Genomic DNA, 9,006 nt, shown 5'->3' on the forward strand with positions numbered 1-9,006 from the left:
GAAAAAAATCCCCAAGCGAGGCTTTCCTTTTTTTTTTTTTTTTTTTTGATCTCGTCATACAGTGCTCAGGGTTTAACGCAGTGCATCGACGCCATTGCTGTGGGAGAGCTCGAATGCATGTATTGACTATATATATAGAGAATATAGAATATTGGGGTTTTTCCTCTTCCAATTTGAGTTTATTAAAAAAAAAAAAAAAAAAACACAAAAAACACAAAAGCATGAAAACCTAGAGATTGCACATCATGCATTCAGGTTCCTTCCCAGTTTCTGTTTGACAGTGCATGTCTCTGGAAACGGGCATGGACAGGATGAACACACGAGGCAGGAATTCGGAGAGAAACACAATCTCAGTTGTACAGCATTGGTTATTGCATTTTTATAGTGTTTATACCCAGGTGTTGCATTTTTTTCTGGTTCTCTCCTGGGGGTTATATATTTGAGTCTACGACATGTTCTTTTTGTGAGAAACATCTTAAATTAAAATTAGTTCCTTTTTAATGTATTAATGGTATTCCTAATGTGTACTGCAAAGATGGCTGGATGCCTGTTTTTCCTTAAATTGAAGCATTTCCTTAATCTGAGGTGGTTATGGAAACTTAAGTGCAAATTCACTTCCATCTCGCATACAATCTTCTATTTTTTACTTCATTAACGTAATTTAATTTGTCACTTGTAAGATGAAACCTTACTTGAGCTGTAAATTAGAGAATGGGAAACACTTGAGGGTTCCGCTGTATGTGCTGTTTCTGTTACCCAGTAACTTGAATACTGTTTAATATGTTGTAAGACATTGTAGAGTTTATCTGGAGCTGTTTAAAAGAAATTGTAATGTACAAATGTGAATAGTCACTTATCTATAATATGGGTAAGTTTTGTTTTGCCTATAATAGTAGATGTTTATAAGAAAGTGAAGGACAATGTTTGTCATTTCTTGCTTGCACAGGTTGCACTATTGAAAAATTGAGATTGTATAAACCTGTCCAAAAAAAAAAAAAAACTACAAGATAATGATCTTGTAGATGTCAAATAAAAGTTATTGTACTAACAAGAAGTGGAGTCTTGTTTAGGCAATCACCGTATTCCAAAAAAAACTAACAAGTCTGTACAATTGGAATCTGACAGGACTTGGCATGTTTCAGGCTGCTCTAACCAGGCTTCTGTCTTGCAGCCCAAATCTCTCAGCTGAATTCGCTAATGAGGCAAGAACTAAAGTCAGATTAGAGCTCCAAATGTGTGTGCTAAGGAAGGCTCAGCTGCCAGAGCAGGAGCACGGCAGGGGTGGCATCTCCCATGGGCAGAAGGAGCTTCTCTGTAAGTAACAGGGCACGGCTTGAGGCTGGAGTGTGTTCCTTCAGGGAATTGTCCTCTTGAGGCTGGAGTGTGTTCCTTCAGGGAATTGTCCTCTTGAGGCTGGAGTGTGTTCACTCTGCAGGGAAGGGAATGTGCCCACCTCACTCAGCTCCAGCCTGAGCTGTTCAAGAGAGTAAACCCCTGCTCACGCTTGGGACTAACTAGGAATGCAGACCTGGAGTAAATCCTCTGCTCCTCGTTGCTGTAGCACCTGCTGCATCTCTGTAAATCCCTGGAGTGCAGGTGGTGGGTTTGGGAGCAAGGGAAGTGTGCTGAGTGCTGTCAGAGCCCTGGCAAACTGTGGAGCACAGGGTGTGGGGAAGGATGTTCCTGTGTTCCATACCCACAAGTGCGTGGATTTGGCATCCATTCCAGGAGCAGAGATGGGGTTTTGAGGAGTGTGTTGACAGATCACGACTCCAGCAGACAGGGAACCCAAGTGCCAGTGAGGGCAGGCTGGGTCGGGACTGCTCTGGCTCTTAATTGTTATTTGATGTAGAAACATCTGGGATCTGAGATGGCAAAGACGTTTTAGGTCTTGATCCTCAGTGAGATGGTTGTAGGAGTGGCAGATTCACAATTAGTGGGGTTTTTTTTTTATCTTTTGAAAAGAATGATTTAAACACACTCAGTTCCTAAGTGCTCTTCTCAGCCTGATGTGCTCACTTTGGTTTTTGGGATGAGCAAACCACACTATTTTATTTCAGCCTCTTAGATTTATGTCCCTTGGAGATGGAGGGGGGGAAAAAGCCATCAGGACTTCCAAGATCCATAAGAACTGTTGCCATTCCAGAAATCTATTCTTCCACTTGCTGTCCTTTGCCTGCTCTCTGCTACCTGCCACCAGCACTGCCTTGGCTTTGCCACCAGTTACTAACACAGCTGCAGCCACGGCTCGGGACTGTTAAACACCTTAAAGATCAACAAACAGCAAAAAAAGTTTAAAAAAAAATAGCCTTCAAGCTCCAGTAACGTTTTCTCTCTTGAAAATTCCTGCTCAGGTGGTTGGGGTGAGGAGTTTGGTGGCAGTTTGTTCCCTGCATGAGCTGGGGAGAAAAGGAGTGTAAATAGCACTGGATGGGGTGAGGAACTGAGAGTGGTGTCCCTTTGCATCGCTGCCCCTGGGACAAACATCCTCCTGGGCAGGAGAGGAGATCAATTGTAACATCACACAAATTACCAGGCAAGGATGGTCTGTGTATTTTCCTGCTCGTGGGGTATTGATCTGCTTTGTACAAAATGTTTGCTATGTCTGGAGTGGGTATAAAACTTACAGAGGGCAGATGTCTCTGATAAAGGGGCAAAGCCAGGTGTAAAATGGTATCAGCTTCTGTGCCATGGGGGTTTTGGACTCGTGCTGCACCAGGGGAAGGTGCACATTGAAGTTGACCTGAAAACTGAAACCCAAGTTTTGAGGTTTCTTTTCTAAACTGTCCCTTGACAGCAACTAAATTACGACTTGTTAACTTTGTCTGACGCATGAAATGCAGTTGTAACCTCCTAAAATCCTCCTCCCACAGCAAGTTTTCCACTATTTCCAGTGGTTGGTTCATTGGGAACACACACACCTCTTGTAAAGACTCCCAGTTCCCTGAAGATGCGAGTTGTCTACTCTGTGTGTGGTATTTTTCTTTGTAAATGAACAAATCTCTGCAACCTGTAAACGCTTGTCCGGTGAATTATCCAGGGGATTTGTATTTTCCTTTTGCATTTGGAATAACTTCCCTCTGCTCCAGCGCAGTCTGTACATACCTAGAGTCTGTTTGTATATAGAGGTGTTAAAGGCTACTGAATATTGAATGTAAATAACTCCTGTTTTCCTGTGTTTCTTTTTTTTTTCCCCCCCCTTTCGTTCCCTTCCCAAGATGTATTCCTATTTTCTCAACCTGCCACCCGGGCAGTTTGTGTGTACTTTGAAATATATGGAGCTCATGTACAAACCTCCCAGGGTGTGTGTGTGCATTGGGGATGGTCTGTGTTGTCAGCAGTGTTTCAAACTCTCCGTGTCCGTGATCCTTCTGATGCTCTGTGGGTTTATTCTATATTTTTTTTTAGTGTATAATGCATTTTTTGGAGAGAGCTGATGTCTTTCAGTGACACAGTGACTGTACCAGGGGAATCAAATATTTGACTTTTCCCCCAGTTTGTTTCCTTTAATCTCCTCAGTGCAGTTCAGATCTTGAGCTTTAATCCTTCTTCCATTTATTTGTATCTCCAGTTGTGCATTCAGGGAGCTCCTACCACAGAGTCCTAGAATTAAATTCTGCCCTGTCCTGATGTGTCAAAGTGTATTACCACATTCAGATTAAATGGGAACTGTGTCTTGAAAGCACTCGAGAAAGGGGGGGATTTCATACAATCATACAATGTTAAAGGGTTGGAAAGGACCTTAAAGACCATTCAGTGCCAACCCCCTCAGTCACAGGCAGGGGCACCTCCCCCTAGACCAGGTTGTCGATAAACAGTTGGTTTGTGAGGAGAAAAAGGTGAAAGAGGGAAGAAAAGGCTGTAACAGCTGAGGGCAGGTTGCCCCTGAAAGCTGGTGCTGAGGAGAACAAGACGTAAAAAACCTCAAGAACTTCCTTGATCTGATGTGCTTTGCTATTTCTTGATTGATCCAAACTAATTTTGGAATTAATTTTGAGGCACTAATAAGATTCAAGAGTAGGAACTGGACAGGTTTAAGATGAAGCCAAAACTCATGTAAGTTTTCCACATGAATGGATCCTGCAGGTTTCTGTTCTGCACCCAGTGTGTGAAGGATCTGAGACATCTGTGTGGAGAGCCAAGGCTGAAAGGAAAGGATTTGGAGCAGCCAAACCAAATCACAGAAATACAGAGTTCAGGGATGTCCTGCAGGGTTAAACACCTGAACCGATGTGAGTTCCTTTTTCTTTCCTAAGAACTAAGCTTGGTTGGTGCCTCTGAACTCAGCTGTGCTCAGGGCATCCCTTCCAGGAGAGGGGTCACAGTGGAGGAATGGCCTTCCTGCACTTGATCTGTGCTGGGAAGGAGGAAGAGCCATTTCTGCTGCCATTTCTGCTGCCATGTTGATGTCTGCACTCCTGATTTGGAGACGATAACCCGAAAATGCCAGATTGATCGCAGGCACAGAATCACAGGTTTATTTGCCAAGTCATTTGATTTATTTATCAGCCCCTGACATATTGAATTTTATTGGAGGTGGGTGTTTGCTGCCTTGGCACCTTCCAGCAGCCCTAGGGAGGGTCTGTACCCCCCTACAGTAACCCACTGTGAGCCTGCCCTGGCACAAAGGGCACGCTCAGTTTTTAAAGTGCTTCTTCAGTCACACCTTTAACAATCCAAGGTGACAGAATTCCAGAGCCACGTGTGATTTAAGCTGAATTGTAGGAGTTCTTTTTATTGCCTGCCTTAATGGGAAAGCTTTGCCACCCTTAGAGCCTCCATCCTGCAGGAGTTGTGCTGCACATCCCCACGTTCTCCGTGCCAGCAACCAAAACCTGCCCGTGCCAACTGTCCAAGAGTGGCAGAACTTGGAGTGCCTGGCAAGAAAATATCACAGCAGGGTGCAGAAAGATTTATACTCCCCAAAATGACAAACTGAACACCAGGAGTTCTGTACCCAGTTCTTTCTTTTTTTTGGTAAAAAATCGTTAAACAAATTAAACTGATTATTACGTTGGGACTTTTTTCCCCCTCTTATAATTTTCTGCTGTGGAATTTTCCCATCCAGAGATGCTGGAACACCTTTCAGCAACCCATCTGCATACCTTGGACATTGTCACTCCATTTTAGGATCCTCAGACCAGCAGAAATCTTGTTGTAATGATCCAAACAGCTTTTCTTTCAATCCCCTTGAATCCCCAGCACTCAACCTGGCTAATGTCACTGGTTAATTAAACTGCCTTTATTAGCAGTTAGGAGCAAATTCACAACATTCTCTGAATGTTGATTGCAATGATCTTAAAAAAGGGAGGAGGGTTTATAAAAACTGTATCAAGATTGGAAAGTATCACCTTCTTCATATTTTATGCAGAGCATGCAAATGTCTTTCCTTTATCCAAAGAGTTAGTTTGGGATAAACAGACTAAGCAAACTTATGTTTGTACATCATCTTATATTTACTTCTATTCTCATTTTCCCCAAATTTGGAAAAGTGATGATGCCAAGTTCTCAGGAATAAATGAAGATGCCCAAACCTCAGAATTTAATTATTCATTTTCCCAAAGCAGTAGACTTTGTTCTGCAAGTAAAGGAGAAATGTCTTGAGAGAGGTTTTGGTTGGCTCCTTTCCAGTCCGTAAATAACACACCTTGAAAACACCAGCGAGGCAGCTCGAGAGCCGAGGGCTCCTTCCTTTGGGAGTCCAGCTCTGCTCTGTGTGCTCCCTCCTTCCAGTTTGTACAGTGAAGGACTGACTGGGGCTGGTAAGTGCACAGTGAATTGCAGGGCGTGAAACCAAGATCGGTATCGGCTTAGCCAGAGAAAGTTGAATCACACACCGGGGTGCGAGTGATTTAATTCTCCTGGGTGAGCTGTCCCTGAAGTCACTTGGAGGGAATACAAATGGGAGCAATGGAATGGTGAGGATCTGAGCTGGGCTCTGCAATCCCAGCGTTACCTCCCCCTGTGGGCTGTGGGAGAGGGCAGAGCTGGGATTGGGATTCTCCTGGCGGCAGCTCCTGCCTGCTTTTTGAGGGGCCCCCCAACTCTGCCATCCCAGCTCACGCTGCTGATGCTGAGCCTCCTGCCTCCCCCTGGCCCCTCTCTGCTCCCCAGGGTGGGCTCGGCAAAGCGCTGGTGTTCCCTCCCTTCCCTGGCAAGAGGAAAGCCCAGCCCAGCCCCAGGAGGATCCTGCTGGAGAGGGGAAGGTGCCCAGGCCTGCTCTATCCCCCCCTTGGCAGGTGTGTCAGTGCCTCGGGGCTCTGCCTGGGGCTGCAGCCTCCCTGTGCTGGGTCTGAGCCTGGCAGGTCTCTGGCTCAGACTGCGCTGCTCAAATGGCCAGCGCTGCCCCCGTGAGGAGCGTCTGGCAGGGCTGTAAATCCTTCACATCCGGGATTGTCCCTCCCTTTCAGTGCACGCACAGACTCTGACACCGGGGACAGCGAGGAGGCTGCCAGGATGCAGCATCTGTCAGGGGGGAGCTGCCTGGCCACGGCTCCGTGGGGAAAACCCACAGCCTGTCCACTCCACAGGGACTTGAGGGGACATCACGGCCTCTCCTCCTCACTTTGGGAGGGGGAAGGAGGGGCTCGTAGGTGCTGCTGCAGGGCAGGAGGCTGCTGTCACTCCTCAGGGACATGTTTAGGGACAGTTTGATTGTTTGGTTGCTAAAAATACTTGGTGTTTGCAAGCCCTGGTGCTGTGGGATCACCCTGTCGAGCTGCCTCTGCTGGGAGAGAGAATCGGCACTGCAAGACTCTGCACCCACTCAGGGCTGGGCACAGGAGCTTCACACCGGCCATCCTCGTGCACAGGCACCACCTGGGAAGGGACTTCAGGGCTCTCCCTCCTGCTCCAAGCGGTGTCCTGGGGCAGGAATCAGCAGGTGTGTTAGACTCATCGTGGCAATACCCATATCTGGGCTCTGGGCTGGCTGAGGGAAGGCAGTGCCGTGCCTGGCAGTGCCAGCCCAGGGCTCTACAGCACTGACAGAGACCACTGAAGAGCTGCCCGTGCTGGCTCAGCACTCCAGAGGCTGCTGCTGCTTCACTGGGATTTACCTCCTGCTTTTCCTCCTTTCCCCTGCTCCTCTCCCCCCCCAGCACTCTGAGTTGTTGTGAAGCTCCACATTCCTTTCCTCGCAGTCATTTCCATTTTCCAGCCCTGGGCTTTGCTTCCACTCTCTCCTCCACTTCCTCTGCTCAGATGACCAGTAACAAAACAATCAGGGATGCTCCCATCAGGATCCAGAGCTGCTGTGGAAAGGGGCTCTGAGGGACAGCGGTGTTTGTGCTTCTGGTTATTCGTTTCAGGAACGTGTCACTGGTCTGGTGACACTTGGTTTGCACTTGGAAGGTTTGCTGTGATGCTCAACCCCAGCATGATTCGAGTCTGCAGCCGTGGCAGGTGCCACGTGGATGATTATTTCAGGTGGTGTTTGACACCAGCCTACCTTCAGGAAACACTCCAGGTGAGCCAGCACTCGGCTTTGCTGTGGATTCCTGTGCTCCCAGACGCAGAGCAGGTTCAGGAGCTTTCCCAGACAGGGCTGGGATGAGAGCAGAGCTCTGAGGCTGCTCTGCCCCAGCCAAGGGTGGGGTATTCCCTGCCCCGGGCCCGCAGCAGGGGAGGCAGCGGCAGGGCCGTGCCCCAGCCCAGCAGCGCCAGCTCATGCCTTGGCACGGCCTTCAAGGGCTCGGCAGTGGGAGGGAAACGAGAGTCCAGCCTGCAGGGCATCAAGGGAGAGTCCTTCCAGGCAAACCAAGGAATCAGGCAGGGTGGAGCACTCGTTTGTCTGGAAAGATGGTGCAGGGAAGCCCTGTAATGTGGGGATAACCTGATAATCCATCGCTGCAAGCAACAGCAAGGAAGGACGAGCCCCTTGGCCCAAGCCCCCGTCCTCTCCTCTCTTCACTCTCCTCTTTCCTCTCTGTCCATCTCCTCTCCCTGCTGAGGGCAGCTCCGTAGCTTTATTTGCCTGTTCTTACCAAGCAAAATGAAGTGGTTTCCTTTCTGCTCTTAATTTTCTTTGCTGGTTTTCATTGGAATCTGGGCTGGTTTTGATATTGGTGCCTGGTGCTTGTTTGCCTGGCAAACTGCAAAGAGGAAAACTCTCATTAGAGAGATTCCAGGCCTGTGCTTTTGTGGCTGAGGGCTTGGAAACTTCTCATTCCTGCTCTGTGGTCCTCCAGGGAGACCTCCAGACAGAGCAGGAGAGAACAGGCTCGCTACTCACACCGTCTCAAAGGTAAACCCAGAGCAGCACAAAGGCCTCTTTATCTTCAACATTCCCAGTCTCACAGGTGCCGTTTGCTTTTTCTCCTCCTGGTACACGACATCCCTAGGGCAGAGCGTCCCCCTTGGAGATGGAACGGGCCTGGAACGGGCCACGGAGCCCGCGGGGCAGCGCCCGTGCGATGCGGAGCAGCTGTCGGCCTGGCAGGGCTGCTCCTCTTGGCAGCCAGACAAAGGACTCAGGAGCAGGAGGAAAAACAAGGCTGGGAGGGAAAGTCGCTCCAGATAATATGGCAGCTGGCCTGGGAGGAACCATCTTGAGGTGGGGAGCACGGCTAGACAGGGAAAGTTTGTCCGGAATAGGCATCCAAGCTTCCATCCGGAACTGTGGCGAGGCTGTCTGGAGACGTGGGCCAGGAGCTGCGAGAGGATTCCTGGCACTTGCAGAGGGTCTCAGAGGGCTCTTCCCCCTGGAGGGGGGAGCAGTGCAGAGCTTCCAGAGGGATCTTGAGGTGTGAGAAGAAAAGGCAGCAGGGTGGAGCTGCACAATCTGTGTTTTTAGTCAGGATTGGGTGTTTCTCTTGCATTTTGGTGAGGATGGGGCAATAGGCAGCAAACATCAGCCAAAAATTAGATCACAGAGGAGGGACACCGAGGGCTGTCAGATTCCTCTTGGGAACAAAAAGAGCAGGAGGGAAATGTCATAGCATCAGCAGGAAGCAGTTGTGGAGAACAGAGACGGCAATGTAAGGAGCTGCAGCAAGGCGATAAGAA

This window comes from Empidonax traillii, unplaced genomic scaffold, assembly GCF_003031625.1.
Source record: "Empidonax traillii isolate 1590-97213 ecotype Southwest subspecies unplaced genomic scaffold, ASM303162v1 scaffold43:size1863611, whole genome shotgun sequence".
Classification (NCBI taxonomy): domain Eukaryota; kingdom Metazoa; phylum Chordata; class Aves; order Passeriformes; family Tyrannidae; genus Empidonax; species Empidonax traillii.